General features: G+C 48.7%; 1 non-coding gene across 1 annotated transcript; it reads right to left on the bottom strand.

Moving 5' to 3' along the window:
• Window positions 1-4046: 4046 nt before the first annotated feature.
• On the bottom strand, window positions 4047-4129 carry TRNAL-CAG (transfer RNA leucine (anticodon CAG)). The gene has a single exon. It is a non-coding gene; the product is annotated as a tRNA-Leu (tRNA).
• Window positions 4130-9293: the final 5164 nt, after the last annotated feature.

Below are 9293 nucleotides of genomic sequence, written 5' to 3'. Positions count from 1 at the left end.
CAAAGATAAGCAAGGAGGTAGCTGGCATCTCTTGATGCGCACAGTTCAAAACTTAGCGTTTCAAATAAAAATGACCGCCGATAGCAGAAACCAAACACTGGCCGCCACAGAGGCGTACAACCCGAACGTAGCCTTGAGACCACCGTGCCAGACAGGTCAATCCATAGATATTTTCAGGACAGTGAGGTTTGTTTAATATGTGGCGCATATGGGCATTCCAAAAGCTGAATTGCAATATCTTCAGCATGTTGTGAATATATGTATCTAGGAGATAATTGAAATTCAACAGAATGTATCCCAGTGGATTGATTCCAACATTCCAACTTGTGATGCGTTGACTCCTGGCTAAGTTACCTCTGTAATTATCAGATGCATGGAACATTCAAGCTTGAGTTCTATTTTCCAAAATAAAAATGGAAAGTGTTCCTGGTCGATCCATAGATATTTTCAGGACAGTGAGGTTTGTTTAATAAGTGGCGCATATGGGCATTCCAAAAGCTGAATTGCAATATCTTCAGCATGTTGTGAATATATGTATCTAGGAGATAATTGAAATTCAACAGAATGTATCCCAGTGGATTGATTCCAACATTCCAACTTGTGATGCGTTGACTCCTGGCTAAGTTACCTCTGTAATTATCAGATGCATGGAACATTCAAGCTTGAGTTCTATTTTCCAAAATAAAAATGGAAAGTGTTCCTTCCTCTGTGAGATTGGTTAGCAGGTGGCAAGTGTCTTTTAACCAAATGTTTTTTTTTCAATCAATCCGTAGACTTTTCCAAGACAGTGAGGTTTGTTTAATGAATGGTGTAACGGACCGTTTCAGCATAAAAGGGGAAAAATCGGTTTAGGCGATAATCCCCTTTTCCAAACAGGCACAGCTACTGCAGAACATCAAAACTCACGAACTGGATATAGGTGAATAAGGTAGCACTCCAGCTGGAACCTCACAAATAGCTGCTAGCAGATGAATAGGAAAAGCAGACATCAGCTTACACTCCTTAGCAATCAATCTCCAACAGCATACAGTGAATCCCCCCAAGAACGAGACAAGGCTCCGTGTTGAGGGTCAAGCAGTGGTCTGTTTATTCAGGGCTACCTGCCCCTGTATTTATGCAGGTCTCCCACCTGGTGGACACTCCCCTAGGGGACCAGATGGAAGACTGAAACAGCAGACAGACATGTATCATTTTCGTACACACAGCCACAATACTTTCCCACAATGCATCCTGGTTTCCTCCTCCCTGCCCTGGAGATAATTAATGAAGTAATTCAATTATCTCCTAAGACAAAGGCCAGACTCCATTATGCACATGGTGACACAGAAACAGACTATCACTTTAAAATACATACAGACACATTTTATACATAAAACACAGACATGTAACATATCCCCAGATAGCTCAGGTCTGGGTGCACATTATTAGGTGAATGGCACCCAGACCACACAAATACATTTTAATTGCCATGGAGCCAAAGTCTTTAATTATACGAACAGGCTCCATGGCATAGCTATCTGGGTTACTACAGTTCACATAAAACATAAAATACCGAATTCCCTGCATTCACAAAATCCATACGAATTAGAACCAGGGGCTGGAAATTCAGCGGTGCCTGCACGTAAAAGTGTCCGATTTCGGTGCATGAAAGCCGAGCAGAAAAGTGTTGGCTGCCCGGGGAGCTCCAGAACAGCGCCACCTAGCGGCCGCTAAGTGTAACAGCGGCCACACAGTTAACAGGCAATTAAACGCAGCTTCAGGGAGGTAAATTGGCAGCACACTCCAGCTTCTGGGTGGCCAATTAACAACGCCGGCCGGCTTCCCACGGCTCTGGGGAGGTTGGTGAACGGCTGTTTGTTCGGTAGATGAAATCTACCGAACTGCTGTGCAGAAAGGGAGAAATAAATCCTTCTGCACAGTAAAATTAACCCTTTAGCTGCCGGTCCATAATCCAAAGGCAGCAGGCAGGCAACCAGGCTCCTCCAATACAATGTGGCGAGATTGGTTTCGTCACAAATGGCTAATACTCCTGATGGTGGAATTGCAATGTTTTCAACATGTTGTGAATATAGGTAACTTGGAGAATAGATTAAAATAGAATTGTGGTAGAAATTGAGTAGTTATGTATGGAACAAAGCACTTTTCACTGGTTATTAAATAGATCCCTGTATTTCATTGTGCACATCCACAGTTTTCCACGGAAAAGTAGAAAGCTAAAAGAAAATGTGATTGACTTGGAAAGAGTGTGATGTGGGAGTCTAAGAGGCCCCAGTGAGATTGAGATTTGAGCCCTGATTCAACCTTCTTTGGGGGGGTGTCAAAACTCCACATGTGGAACGTCATCATCCAACTTGCAAGGAAAACCAAGGTTAATTAATCTGGTAGGAAGAAAAAATATTTTTCTTGAAGGACATAGCCAGTTTGCTTCTCTGAAATATGTTGCTGAGAAAAGAAACAATTGGAGAACACACCTAGAGCAGCAGCAATATATGGTCATCCAATTAGTTGTAATGTAGCTGGCGATACCAAGCAAGCTAACGATAGATCGCTGTTGCTTTGAGCAAGAAATAAAGCAGTTATGTCAGAAGTGGGATTCAAACCGACGCCTCCAGAGGAGACTGCGACCTGAACGCAGCGCCTTAGACCGCTCGCCCATCCTGACTGGCTTGTGCTTGACCGGCAAGTGAGCGCCGGCTATCGCAGACAGCTTGGAGAGCGACAAATGTAACTTCTGTCATATCCTACTTTAGTCCCTCAGCTCTACTAACAAGGAAGGCAGCCCAATAGCTATGTCTTTTTAGTCCATAGTGTAGAATTTAGAAGATCTGCATTTTTCTCTTGCACGTCTTGAAAGAAAACACATAAATGAATCTTTTTTGTATGAGATTAGTAGTTGAGAGGCAATGAGCATGAAAAGTCGGTTTTCCTCTTCAAAATCCACTTGATGAAAGACAAAGATAAGCAAGAAGGTAGCTGGCATCTCTTGATGCGCACAGTTCAAAATTTAGCGTTTCAAATAAAAATGACCGCCGATAGCAGAAACCAAACACTGGCCGCCACAGAGGCGTACAACCCGAACGTAGCCTTGAGACCACCATGCCGGACAGGTCAATCCATAGATATTTTCAGGACAGTGAGGTTTGTTTAATAAGTGGCGCATATGGGCATTCCAAAGGCTGAATTGCAATATCTTCAGCATGTTGTGAATATATGTATCTAGGAGATAATTGAAATTCAACAGAATGTATCCCAGTGGATTGATTCCAACATTCCAACTTGTGATGCGTTGACTCCTGGCTAAGTTACCTCTGTAATTATCAGATGCATGGAACATTCAAGCTTGAGTTCTATTTTCCAAAATAAAAATGGAAAGTGTTCCTTCCTCTGTGAGATTGGTTAGCAGGTGGCAAGTGTCTTTTAACAAAAGTTTTTTTTTTCAATCAATCCGTAGACTTTTCCAAGACAGTGAGGTTTGTTTAATGAATGGCTAATACTCCTGATGGTGGAATTGCAATGTTTTCAACATGTTGTGAATATAGGTAACTTGGAGAATAGATTAAAATAGAATTGTGGTAGAAATTGAGTAGTTATGTATGGAACAAAGCACTTTTCACTGGTTAATAAATAGATCCCTGTATTTCATTGTGCACATCCACAGTTTTCCACGGAAAAGTAGAAAGATAAAAGAAAATGTGATTGACTTGGAAAGAGTGTAATGTGGGAGTCTAAGAGGCCCCAGTGAGATTGAGATTTGAGCCCTGATTCAACCTTCTTTGGGGGGGTGTCAAAACTCCACATGTGGAACGTCATCATCCAACTTGCAAGGAAAACCAAGGTTTATTAATCTGGTAGGAAGAAAAAATATTTTTCTTGAAGGACATAGCCAGTTTGCTTCTCTGAAATATGTTGCTGAGAAAAGAAACAATTGGAGAACACACCTAGAGCAGCAGCAATATATGGTCATCCAATTAGTTGTAATGTAGCTGGCGATACCAAGCAAGCTAACGATAGATGGCGGTTGCTTTGAGCAAGAAATAAAGCAGTAATGTCAGAAGTGGGATTCAAACCCACGCCTCCAGGGGAGACTGCGACCTGAACGCAGCGCCTTAAACCGCTCGGCCATCCTGACTGTCTTGTGCTTGACCGGCAAGTGAGCGCCGGCTATCGCAGACAGCTTGGAGAGCGACAAATGGAACTTCTGTCATATCCTACTTTAGTCCCTCAGCTCTACTAACAAGGAAGGTGTTACGGTTGCCTCCAGGCTGGCTGGAAGTTGGACCGTAGAAAAGGATGCTCCTAGCGCTCACCAAAGGACCATCAGCACCGTAGCCACCATAAGCACTGCGAACTCCACGAACCACCGCTGCTGGGCTGGTATCTCGCCGTCTGCTCTGCGCCCTGGACCTACGACCAGGCTCCAGGTTCCAATAGGTGAACCTCTTCCTTCTGTCGAGCGAAGCAGGATCAGGAACCAGAGCTCTTACAAGAGCTCAGTAGCTAAGGGAGTATGAAGAGCATAGCAATCCCTGTAGTGATTATAGCTGTCCCCTACAAACATGAGTCGAGGCTGCAAGTTAGAGGGTCAGAAGAGGTCTGAGATGCTGGAACACCCAGCCTGGCTTTTATTGAGGTTACATGCAAATAGGACACTCCCAGGGGGAGGCATAAAATCACCAATCACACATCTGGTGCAGCCCACACATTCCCTCCCCTCAGATAAACAGTTAAACCAATTATTACATACAATAAAAATACAGTTTTTACACACACACTGTAACTTTAAAACCATACATCCAATTTCAATAAAAGTTGCATATTCAGACTCAGCATACATCAAACATAAACACTTCCAAAAATCAGCCAAATCCCTCCAGTAGATCAAAAGTTAGCTGGAAGTCCTTTATGACCGACCGCAAGCACAATTTCCTGCCCAAAACAGTTCCATAGATTTGGGCTGTGCGGTCGGTCAATTTCATGCGAAAAAAACGACTAAGTCCCATTTCGAACGGGACTTAGTCTCTGGAGCTGCAAGTTCCGTATGGGAGAAGGTAAGGGTCAGCGGTGTTCGGCAGAATGTGTAGCCGATTTTAGTTCCACAGAATCTTTAGCATACACCGCTGACCGCATTCGAGGAAACCAAGATGGCCGCCGCCACGTGCAATTAACCGGCAGTAACCTCACAGCCTGGGAGGTAAATTGCCTGCATACTTTAGATTCTGGGTGGTCTGCCTGTGTGGTACTCGGTTCAGTAAGCCCTATTTACTGAACCAAGTGGGGGAAAGCCAGGAACACGTTATTTTAAAGGTCTGGGGACATAGTCTTAAAGGGGCATTGTTCAGCAAAGTCACAATATGTCCCCAGACGGTTCTTAAAGGGCCATACACACCAATACAAGTTAATACATTTTCAGGGGCACAATCTTCCAGGGGCCATAGTCATGAGGCAGGAGGCTGGCAAATAGGCTTCTCCACAATCCAGGGAAGCAGGGCAATTTTCCATTTAAAGGGCCAGTTACAAATAACGATTTGTAACATATCTCCCCTTTTGGAGGGAGACTAACCAGGCACCTGACCTTCTGTCGGTCAGTGCCTAAGTTAGTCTCGCAGCCCACCCACAAATAAACATTGGCAGAGAAGCCCCCCCACAATAAATAGTACTGGCCTGTAGGTCCCAGGTTGTAGGGTAACAATGCAGCACCCGCTGCTTTCCTGGCGCAGCTGGGCAAATAGCTGGTGGTACTTGGTGGGCAGGGGCCAGCGGCACTCTGCCCTGGTGCCAGCGCTTCTGCTGGGGTGAGGGGTTTGTAGGCCAGTCCTGTAACAAGGGGGTCTGTAGGGCAGAGGCCAGCGGCGCTCTGTCCTGATGCCAGCTCTTCCGCTGGGATAGCTGGCAGAATGTCAATCTCTGTGCAAAGGTCAAAGGGAGGGCAGAGGCCAACTGCACTCTGCCCAGCTGCCAGCTCTTCTGCTGGGGAAATTAGGGCATAGTCCTGCCCGGGGGCAAAGGGAACGTGGGGGTCAGTGGGGGTTAACATCTCCACTGTTAACTCTGGGCCCCAGTTAGGAGTTAGCTGAGGAGGGGGAAATTGGCTTACCTCCTCCTCCTGATACTCCCGCGGCTGTTGGGAAGGGAGGTCGATGCTCTCCGCTTCTTGTGGAACATGCTGCGGCTGGGGAGAGAGACCGGTTGTCTCCTCTCCCTGGAAGGCACACTCTGGCTGGGGAGGGAGGTCGATGCTCTCCCCTCCCTGTAGCTGGGTCTGTCGTTGGGGATCTGGGCCGCCTGCCCAGCATCCCTGTAGGGCCGGTAGAGAGACTGCGGTCCCATCTCCACCTGCCTGCTGGGGGTCCTCCCAGGACCAGTCTGTGAGGCCTGCTGCCTCGGGTATCTCTGGTTGGGGTTGGGGAAGGAGACCGGATGTCTCTTCCCTCTGCACGGTATACTGCCGCTGGGGAGGGAGGTCGCTGCTCTCCTTTCCCTGTAACTCAGGCTGCCGCTGGGGAGGGAGGTCGTTGCTCTCCGCTCCCTGTAACTCACCCTGGGGTTGGGGATCTGGGCCGCCTGCCCAGCATCCCTGTAGGGCCGGTAGAGAGACTGCGGTCCCATCTCCACCTGCCTGCTGGGGGTCCTCCAAGGACCAGTCTATGAGGCCCGCTGCCTCGGGTACCTCTGGCTGCTGTTGGAGAAGGAGACTGGTTGTCTCTTCCCGCTGCACGGTGCACTGCCGCTGGGGAGGGAGGTCGCTGCTCTCCTCTCCCTGTAACTCAGGCTGCCGCTGGGGAGGGAGGTCGCTGCTATCCGCTCCCTGTAACTCACTTTCTCGCTGGAGACGGGGTGTCCATACCCCCAAACCCCACAGTAGGCGCTCAAAGGCTCGTGCCGCTTCGTTCTCCGCACTCAACTGGCGCATCACTTGATGGACCACCTCATTTGAAGGGTTTGGGCCATACAAGACCAGCCGCTGCTTTACCTCTGGAATGTAATCAGCGCCCTCATAGCAACGGATCAGGCTGAGGTGCTCTTCACAGGGTTCTGACCAGTGTCGTGTCAGCTCCATGCTGGTGTAGGTAGGGACACTGCTCAGTGGCTAGCGTTGCCCTCAATAACTCTCATACGATACCAGTGCTGTTGGGGTGCTGCTCCTTGCGCTAGGACGCCATCCCACCGCTGCCACCAAATGTTACGGTTGCCTCCAGGCTGGCTGGAAGTTGGACCGTAGAAAAGGATGCTCCTAGCGCTCACCAAAGGACCATCAGCACCGTAGCCACCATAAGCACTGCGAACTCCACGAACCACCGCTGCTGGGCTGGTATCTCGCCGTCTGCTCTGCGCCCTGGACCTACGACCAGGCTCCAGGTTCCAATAGGTGAACCTCTTCCTTCTGTCGAGCGAAGCAGGATCAGGAACCAGAGCTCTTACAAGAGCTCAGTAGCTAAGGGAGTATGAAGAGCATAGCAATCCCTGTAGTGATTATAGCTGTCCCCTACAAACATGAGTCGAGGCTGCAAGTTAGAGGGTCAGAAGAGGTCTGAGATGCTGGAACACCCAGCCTGGCTTTTATTGAGGTTACATGCAAATAGGACACTCCCAGGGGGAGGCATAAAATCACCAATCACACATCTGGTGCAGCCCACACATTCCCTCCCCTCAGATAAACAGTTAAACCAATTATTACATACAATAAAAATACAGTTTTTACACACACACTGTAACTTTAAAACCATACATCCAATTTCAATAAAAGTTGCATATTCAGACTCAGCATACATCAAACATAAACACTTCCAAAAATCAGCCAAATCCCTCCAGTAGATCAAAAGTTAGCTGGAAGTCCTTTATGACCGACCGCAAGCACAATTTCCTGCCCAAAACAGTTCCATAGATTTGGGCTGTGCGGTCGGTCAATTTCATGCGAAAAAAACGACTAAGTCCCATTTCGAACGGGACTTAGTCTCTGGAGCTGCAAGTTCCGTATGGGAGAAGGTAAGGGTCAGCGGTGTTCGGCAGAATGTGTAGCCGATTTTAGTTCCACAGAATCTTTAGCATACACCGCTGACCGCATTCGAGGAAACCAAGATGGCCGCCGCCACGTGCAATTAACCGGCAGTAACCTCACAGCCTGGGAGGTAAATTGCCTGCATACTTTAGATTCTGGGTGGTCTGCCTGTGTGGTACTCGGTTCAGTAAGCCCTATTTACTGAACCAAGTGGGGGAAAGCCAGGAACACGTTATTTTAAAGGTCTGGGGACATAGTCTTAAAGGGGCATTGTTCAGCAAAGTCACAATATGTCCCCAGATGGTTCTTAAAGGGCCATACACACCAATACAAGTTAATACATTTTCAGGGGCACAATCTTCCAGGGGCCATAGTCATGAGGCAGGAGGCTGGCAAATAGGCTTCTCCACAATCCAGGGAAGCAGGGCAATTTTCCATTTAAAGGGCCAGTTACAAATAACGATTTGTAACATATCTCCCCTTTTGGAGGGAGACTAACCAGGCACCTGACCTTCTGTCGGTCAGTGCCTAAGTTAGTCTCGCAGCCCACCCACAAATAAACATTGGCAGAGAAGCCCCCCCACAATAAATAGTACTGGCCTGTAGGTCCCAGGTTGTAGGGTAACAATGCAGCACCCGCTGCTTTCCTGGCGCAGCTGGGCAAATAGCTGGTGGTACTTGGTGGGCAGGGGCCAGCGGCACTCTGCCCTGGTGCCAGCGCTTCTGCTGGGGTGAGGGGTTTGTAGGCCAGTCCTGTAACAAGGGGGTCTGTAGGGCAGAGGCCAGCGGCGCTCTGTCCTGATGCCAGCTCTTCCGCTGGGATAGCTGGCAGAATGTCAATCTCTGTGCAAAGGTCAAAGGGAGGGCAGAGGCCAACTGCACTCTGCCCAGCTGCCAGCTCTTCTGCTGGGGAAATTAGGGCATAGTCCTGCCCGGGGGCAAAGGGAACGTGGGGGTCAGTGGGGGTTAACATCTCCACTGTTAACTCTGGGCCCCAGTTAGGAGTTAGCTGAGGAGGGGGAAATTGGCTTACCTCCTCCTCCTGATACTCCCGCGGCTGTTGGGAAGGGAGGTCGATGCTCTCCGCTTCTTGTGGAACATGCTGCGGCTGGGGAGAGAGACCGGTTGTCTCCTCTCCCTGGAAGGCACACTCTGGCTGGGGAGGGAGGTCGATGCTCTCCCCTCCCTGTAGCTGGGTCTGTCGTTGGGGATCTGGGCCGCCTGCCCAGCATCCCTGTAGGGCCGGTAGAGAGACTGCGGTCCCATCTCCACCTGCCTGCTGGGGGTCCTCCCAGGA

Source organism: Pelobates fuscus, chromosome 12 (genome assembly GCF_036172605.1).
Source record: "Pelobates fuscus isolate aPelFus1 chromosome 12, aPelFus1.pri, whole genome shotgun sequence".
NCBI lineage: Eukaryota > Metazoa > Chordata > Amphibia > Anura > Pelobatidae > Pelobates > Pelobates fuscus.
Note: the sequence above shows the minus strand (reverse complement) of the source record. Positions and strands in the feature narration are given on the sequence as shown.